The following is an 8,767-nucleotide window of genomic DNA, read 5'->3' on the forward strand; positions in this document are numbered from 1 at the left end:
ATCACGGAAGCTACCGCGTAGTGTACCCCCGGTATAGCACCTTTTCGGTCGGCACTAGTACCAGCCCATTCCCTGGTCCCTTGGTGGTGGCAGGGCACTTCTCCATATGTGTCCTTACTGTCGGGGCCGTGGGGAGGGGCGTGTGCCACTAGCTCAGTGGCCTTAACTGAGGCTGGAGAGAATGGGGTTATGCAAGTGTGTAAGTGGGAATCCCATTCCACCTCCTTCCCCTTGTCCAGCCAAGCTGCAGAAAAGATAATGGATACACCTGTGGGAAGGTTTTCCACGATCCCCACATGTAGACATAGATTCCCTGTTCCGATTTCCACCACTTGTCCCAGCCCACGCTCACATCCCCATGGTTCCCGGTAATGGTCCGATGGGTGGCGTTTCCCAGTCGCTCCCAGTCAGCTGTACCCTCCCCCATGTCTCTGCTCAGCTTCCTGAGTCACCACCACCTTCCCAGGGGAATCTGTCCTCTGCAGGTCAGGCACACGCGTTTGCCCTCAGTGACCCCGACCCGTGTGGCCACGGCCTGTTTGCTGGGGGAGGGGAGGGAGGTCTCCCTGTGGGTGAACCCGGTCTGACTGGAGTATCTGGTGGAGTTAGATCCCAGCCACTCTGGCCATCTTCCCACATGGGAATAGGTAGTGATCTCCTCCACGTCACCTCCACTGCCCCTTGCAGTCACAACCGCTGCTCTCTCCCCTGAGCACCCAAAAATGTGGGAGTCCTCCACATCACCTCGCCTCCCACTGGCCATTCCTTTCAGGGCGAGGAGGAGTATGCCCCCCCATCCTATCGAAATCCTTTCTGTCGGGAGACATAGGAGCGTATAGCCAGGTCCTGAACGGACTCGCTGGCTTGGGTAAAGCATAGTCGAGTCTTGCTCGATTCAATACTAACACTCTTAAACAATAATACTTAAACTACCAACCACCTTATTTAAAATTTAACTAAAACACCCAAACTTAACAATCTCAAAATTAAATAACAGGAGGTATGTACATCCACTGCCTGTCCCCGGGCGGCCAGGTTAATCCCTGTTCGGGCTACAGCACACTACTCCCTTCAGTGTGGCCGCCCTGTCCTGTACCTTTGGTCCCTCGCTGGCTGGGGACCTCTGTACTCAGATCGATCCCTGACTTGAGGGGCTACCCTTTTAAACTGGGGAGCCGGTGGCCACGGTTTCTTTGGCCGTGGCGTTCGTGGGGACCTTCTAGGGACTCTGGCTGGTGGGTCTTCAACCCGAGCCACTGTCCCCTCTCGTGCGGCCTGTGGAATCTCCACTGGCGCTGGCTGCGGATTTCTATCTTCAGGCTGTACCTCTTCTAAGCCTGTGTCAGGGGCAGGTAACTCTCTGCCCTCAGGTCCCATCTCGTCTGAGTCCCAGATGAACAGGGGAGTGTCCCAAACGGTGGGTGGGATGGCCCTTCCCTTAAAACAAGCCACAGTACCTGCTTGTGCAGTCTGTGAGTCTGCTTCTGCTGCAGGCTGAGGATTTTTATCCTAAGGCCTTGCCCCAACTGGCTGTTCCCTTCTCTCGGATTTAAACAACCTACATTGGTGAACGTGGAACTATTTGGTGCTCCGAGGCAGCTTTATGACCTATACCATGGGGCTTGCCTTATCTACAATGCTGTAGGGCCCCATGTATAATGGTTCTAGACTGCCTACCCAAACAAAATTCCTAACCATAACCTGATCCTCTTATCTCCCACTCCTGGTGCGTACGGTGTTACAGCAGCATTCGGTTACTCCGATGCTGTTTTCACATGTTGCTAGCAGCCTACCAGTGAACCTGTTTAAGGTGTTCAAACAGATTCCTGAGGAAGCTGTCCCGGTTCCCCTCTCTGAGCTGACCCTCCGTGAACACCAGGGCTAGCACCTGGGTGGGGGTCCGCATAACCCTCCCAGTCATGAGCTTGTGTGAGGAATACCCCATGCTTTTTGACTGGCTGGCTCGGATCCCCATTAGGACCAACGGTAAGACTTCTACCCACTTTCTAGGTGAGTCTACCTCTGTCTTTCTTTCAAGGTTCTGTTCATCTTCTCTACAATCCCTGAGGACTGTGGGTTGTGTGCAACTTGCCATTTCCCCTCTATGCCAAGTACCATAAGGGTATTCATCATGACCTGCCCGGTAAAGTGGCTCCCTTGATTGGACTCCACGTACTGTGGTAGCCCCCATTGTGAGAAGACCTCCCTGACCAGGATCCTGGCTGTACTAAGAGCCATGGCTGTTTGGCAGGGGAAGGCTTCTACCCACTTTGTGAACACATCCACCAGGACTAGGCAGTACATATAGCCTCCCTGGGTGGTGGGTAGGGGCCTGATGAAGTCGACCTGGATCGACTGCCATGGTCCCTCTACCCTCCTGATGTGTCCCATAGGTACCTTCCTTTTGTGTGGGTCAGGGTTGTTAGCAGCACACACCAGACAGCTGGCACAGAACTCGTGGATATCTTCCCTGAGTCCTGGCCACCATCCTGCCTGTTCCACCCGCTGCCAGGTGGTCTCAGGCCTGGGATGCCCCGCTCATGGGCCAGTTGAAGGAATTCCCTCATGTGCTGCTGTGGTACTACCCATTGCTCTCCCTTAAGCTGCATGCCTCCCTTTACAGAGAGGGCTGCTGTGCTGTAAGGGCCCTCTACCCTTTTCCCTTCTGTCACTGCACTGAGGACTGCCTTGAGGACGGGGTCTTGGGTTTGGACCGTCTTAAGGTCTGGGGTTAAAGTTACCCCTGCACTCCCACATGTTTCATTCCTACCCGTGACTGCTGCTATAGGACGGGACCCATATGGGTCCCAGAAAATGCCTGTGTGGGCACCCTCCTTAGCTAGCACGCCGACCTGCCTGTTGCCGTCACTCCAGGGTTCTGCAGAGGAATGGGCTTTCACCTTATGGATGAAAACCTCCTCTTCCTCCCCCACTGCTGCTAAGATTTTCTCCAGCAAGGGTTTGACTGTTAGGGGTCTCGCGTGAGCAGAGGTGTTCGCGGCAGGATCAGATGGCCGGGTACTCTGTACATGAATTGCATGCGAACATGCTGTCCAGGCAAATCGTCTATGTGGTGGGGAAGATCTCAGGGTGTGTAACCACGTACACTATCGCAGACAGTTCAGCCTGCTGGGCGCTCATGGTGCTGGGGAGCTTAATTACCAGGGCAAGGTTTGCCGCTGGGTCATAAACTCCACACCTCGTGAGTCGCTCACCAGCAGATACTGTGCTGGAGCCATCCACATAGATTTTACAGCCTGTGGGGTGTATCCCGGCCCGTAAGCCTATGTCTACTTCCCAAACCCCTTCTATGGAACACCGGTGGGCTGTTCCAGGATATACCAGGTCAGTTGCGAGCTTTGGCTCGTGGAGCCCTTTTACTTTTAGGTCCATCTGGGAGAGAAGCAGGGTCCAGCGAGCAATGTGGGCACTGCTCACTGTCCCATCCTTGATTCTCCTGTCCAGGAGCATCTGGGTGGGCGTGTGATGGGTGAGGAGGGTGATGGGAGAGGTACCTGTGAAGATCAGCGATCTTTTCACGGCCCAATGTGTGGCCAAGAGGTGCCCATCACAATTGGAGCAGCTCTTCTCCACATCTGTGAGTATCCTGGAGGAGAAGACCACCGGTCTCAGCTTGCCATGCTGCTCTTGGAGCACAGCACTCAGGCTGTCCCCACTGGCTGCTGTCTCCAGGAAGAACTCTTTCCTTCCATCTATGGCCCCCAGAGCTGGTGCAGTCTGCAGATCTTTCCTGAGCCTGACAAATGCTGCCTGGCACCCCTCATCCCAAACCCACTCCACTCCCTTATGCAGGAGTCGGAGCAGAGGGGCTGCTGTGGCCGCATAGTCCTCAATGAAGTCTCTGCAGTAACCGGTTAGCCCAAGAAATGATCTCACTCCCGTGACTGTGTTGGGGACTGGTAACTCCTGTACTGCTTCCCGTCTAGCTTTATCTATGGCCCTTTCCCCAGCGCCTAATGTCAGGCCCAGGAATTTCACCTCCTGCTGGCCGATTTCCTCTTTCTTTGGGTTCACTTTAAAACCTTCCTGCCTAAGCAGATCCAGCAGTTCGGCCAGAAGTGGGCCATGCTCCTCTCTCAAATCGGTCAATAGGAGCTTGTCATCCACGTATTTTACCAGCTGCCTGGGCTGGCTGAAGCCCTTTAAACTGTTTGCCATGCATTGGTGGAAAATGCTGGGGCTATTGTGGAAGCCTTGAGGCAGACAGTTCCAGGTGTACTGTTGCCCTTTAAAGGTAAATACAAACTTGTACTGACCCTCTCTCCTTAAAGGGATGGACCAAAACCCATCGGAGATATCCAGCACCGTGAAAGTGGTCGTGGATGCTGGGATACTTCCTATCAGGTCGGCAACTGCTGCTACCATGGGTGCACAGGCTGGGATGTTACTGTTGAGCACCCGATAGTCCACTGTGGCCCTCCAGGAGTTGTCCGGTTTTCTAACCGGACACAGTGGAGAGTTCACGTGGGTGGCTATCGGTCTCAGGACGCCCTGTTGCACTAAGGAGGACGTGGCTGCTTCCATGCCTGGCTCCGCTTCCCTGGGGAAGTTATATTGCTTTTGTGGTCGGGCCATAGGGTCCCCATCTACACTGACCTCGAACCCGTTGACCCTCCCACAGTTGTGTTTGTGTGTGGCAAATGTGGCTGGGTGGGCTTGCACAAATGCCTGCAACTCCCTTGGGGTATTACTGACCATGAGTTCGAGGTTATAACCTTCTTTAGGCTTCATGGTGCACAGGGTCCCCTTCCCCTGTTTCCCTGGAATGACTACTACTTCGCCCTCCTTTCCTGTCTTTGCCCCCCATAGGCAGCGATTCCTCAAATCCACTAGGATCCCATGGCCTACAATTAAGTCGGCTCCCAGGATCCCTTTTCCAACCTCCACTTCCCACTTCATTAGAATACAGGTCCACTTAGAGTTCCAGTGAAGCCCAACACAAGCTGGAGGAACAAAACCTCATCTTCCGACTAGGCACTTTACAGCCTTCCGGTCTGAATATTGAGTTCAACAATTTTAGATCATGAACTCTCTCCTCCATCCCCACCCCCTTTCTGTTTCTTCCCCTTTCCTTTTGTTTTTTTTCCCAATAAATTATATAGATTTTTCTTTTTCCCACCTATTTCCATTATTTTTTAAATATTTTAAAATCTTTTATGCTCCCACCACCCCCACTAGAGCTATACCTTGAGTGCCCTACCATCCATTCTTAATTAGCACATTCGTTTAGATAATATCACCAACTTTGACACCTATGTGTTCTTTTGTTCTGCTGTCTGTGACATCTTTTGATGATCTGCTTCTATCACTGCTTTTGCCTACAACCACACCACCCCCCTCCACTTCTCTCCAACCCCCCCACCCCTGCACCCCCCCCCCCCCCCCCCCTGCACCCCCCACCCCCCCACCACCACCTTAAATCAGCTTATATTTCACCCCATCGTGGGATTTACCTAGTTCTGTCGAAGGGTCATGAGGACTCGAAACATCAACTCTTTTCTTCTCCGCTGATGCTGCCAGACCTGCTGAGTTTTTCCAGGTAATTCTGTTTTGTTTCCACTTATAGTGGAGTGTTCCTAAATGAATGGTCAGCGGGATGGAAAATGAGCCAGCCTGTTCTTTATCTGTGAATCCTAACAGAATGTATGGGACCCCGTTAGATAGAGGTGAGGTGGTGGGATTAGCTGAATGGATCATGGTACATGATGCTCCCATGTCCAACAGATAGGTCCGCTTTAACTCTTCTACCTCCATCTCAACGAGGGGTCTCTTCCGTAAGTTATAGGTAAGGGAACACAGGTAAACAGGCTGCGCTGGTTCTAGTCAGGGTTGTGGGTTAGATGGGGCTGATGGGGTCAGCGCGCCGGTGGTGGCTGCTACCTTCCCTGGGCCAGTCAATAGGATTCTCATGGCGTCCAAAAATGACTCAACCATGGTGGGAGGGATTCCTGTCTCTGCCTTTTGGGCTGGGGTTGAGGAATTCTTTTCCTAGTTATCTTTCCAAGGATTCTTACACTCCTTCCTCCAGTGTCCATTCTTCCCACACACGTAACAGTTGAGCTATGTGCTGGAAGGGTTATTCCCTTCCTGATGCCACTCCTTCCTACCCTGACTGGGTTTTATTTCATGCACTTTCTCTTTAGGTAGATGTGCATTGGTTCCTTTACCATTACGGTAAGCTAAGGTCAATTGTCTGATCACTGTGAGTTCGGTAGTCAGGGGATTCGTTGGGTCAAACCACGTTCCTGCCGTGGCCCTGACCTGTGACAAGCTGTTTGCCACCAGGTAACGGAGCCAGTGGGCCCGCTGATCCTGGTCCAGGTTAGCCCGGTTAGGCGTCCCACTGCCTGTGCTCCTATACCCCGGCCATAACCTGTCTGCAAAAGCCTGCGGAGGTTCTCCTACGAGCTGCACTGTTTTTTCCACCTGGGAAAAAGGACTTCCCTCATTCACCCCCATGGCCTCAAGAGCTTCCTCCTTGAGCTCCCCATGATCACACTGTCCCATCTTACATTGGTCAGAGAGGGACTGGAAGAGCTTACTCTCCAGGGAGAATAGCAGCATTTTGGCCTGTTCAGCATCATTGCACTCGTTGATGCTTGCTGCTTGTTCCACTTCCCTGAAATGGACCGAGGGATTGCCATTTGCCGCAAGTTTAGTTAAATAGCTTACCATGGCCCTAAGCTGTTGGGTGCTGTGGGGAGCTACAAACTGGTTTTGGAGGGTCCCTCATCCCCGTTATCAGCGGGTGGGCTGAAACTTTGCTGCTAGGCCAGGCACCTCGGCCCCTGTCCCAGCCTCCCTTGCTGGGGGTATTCCTCCTCAGCTTCTGCCCCTAATTCCACCTCCCCCCAACCCCCCACCCCAACACACACACCAATCCCACCCCCCCCCCCCACACCGCCCACGCCCCCCCCCCCCCTCCCCACCGCCAGATTTCGCTAAAGCTTGGCACTATGGGTGGTGGTCCCTCCTGCTCCTCAACTGGGTAGTCCCTTGGCAGTACCTGTGGTGTCTGAACCGTCCTCCCCGGGTTCCCTGTGAAGTCGACCTGGGCTACACTAGGGCTTATGAGACACACTATGCCTTTTGCCGTCCTTAGAGCAAGGTTCAGACTCTCTATCTGCTTCTGGCAGGGGCCATGGTCTGCATCCTCAAACCCCTGTGCGCTCACTATCTTATAGGCTGCCTGTAAGCCTTTAACTTTCTCCTCCTGCTCTCTTACTTGTCTTGCTAGGTGGGCATTCTTTTCCCGCAACCCCAGCTCATTGCTCTTGGCCTCGGTGACCTGACACTGTAAATATTCCAGCTGGGTCTTATGCTCCCCCACTAACTGCACCCTTTCCTGGTTCAGAGCCTGCAATGCTAACAGTAACCTCTCCCCTGCTCGGGCCTTTGTTTGGACTTCCAGGGCTGACTCGCGAATCTCCGCTGCCTGGGCTTCACCGAGCCAGTCCGAAAGCTGCATCTGTTTCCTGAAGCACATCAGCCAGACGGCCTTTTCTATGGATTTTTTTATGATCCTTCCCTTCTGTCCATTTGGCTGCAGCATCTCCCGGACGCCCAGCCTTTAACAGATTAGTGACCCATTTTTTTTCCCATATTCACCTTACTGAACGCATAATTTGAAATCCTCTCTTCCATTACAGTTCCCTCTTCCAAGTCAGTGTCCACTGCATCGCATCCCTTTTGCCAAGTTCCTGTCGCGGTCGCCATTCTGCAGGGGGTGTTGTGTGTGTGTGTCAGCTTCACCTCTGACTTCTGAGCGGTCCGAATCGCTCCCACTCCCTGGGTTCTCGACCTTGGACGTATTTGGGGGTTGTGACAAAGTGCAGCAACAACTGGTTTTGGTGCAAGAAAAAAACTGAGTTTATTGAAGTCACAAATGAACTTATAACATTAGGATTACACTGAGATTATACAGATTTACAAAGTACACTTAGTTAAGAATGAGGAACTGATGGCATAATGAGGGAAAATCATGCTACTAATCCCCTTACCCTTGACCCATCCCCCAAAACCTAACTAAATTGAACTAGGAGAGGTCAGGGATCATGCTCACCAACCCAGGGTTCCTTGGCAGTTGGAAATCCAGCCAGGTAAGCTGGTTGCAGTTTTGGGGGTACGCTCTTTGTGTCCTCTGGGGCCTGCCGTCCCCAGGTGGTCCTGGTCTGTGGAAACTGTGAAGATTCTTCAGTTGAGTGGAGGGCACTGTTGTGGGTGGTTGATCTTCATTGGAGGGCTGCGGTTGCGGCCTTGTTGTCTTCAGTTGAGCCTGCCACCACATGCCCCTCACCGTGATGTTGCCTGTGGGCCTGCAAAACCTCCAGATCTTCTTGCTTAAACTCTGTTTCAACCCCTCCCAACTGCTCACTGCCTGCTAGCTGGTTTCACTCTCTGGGCCAGTTATACTGTTTTTCGAATTTCTTATCTGAATCCAAATCAAGGTTAGTTCTTTGTTTGACTTTGGTGGGCTTCCTTAGGTGATTGTGGTCTCATTGTTTTTAATGGGCGCGCATGATGTTTATCATTGTCTTCTTGCCTAGTAACTAGTTTGGACTGAAAGCCATTGTATGTGTAGAGTATTGATGGGTTTGCATAATTGAATTGATTGTGCCTTTGGTTATTTATGCAAGATTTTGACAGGCTTCAGTTTCATGTGAGATAAAGTTTTTCTCTGGGTTGATTGTATTAAAGGGAAGAATGCATATTCTGTCTCCTCTCGTTGTCTGGGTTCAGGTAAAAC

The sequence above is a fragment of the Carcharodon carcharias genome, chromosome 18 (assembly GCF_017639515.1).
Source record: "Carcharodon carcharias isolate sCarCar2 chromosome 18, sCarCar2.pri, whole genome shotgun sequence".
In the NCBI taxonomy this organism is placed as follows: Eukaryota; Metazoa; Chordata; class Chondrichthyes; order Lamniformes; family Lamnidae; genus Carcharodon; species Carcharodon carcharias.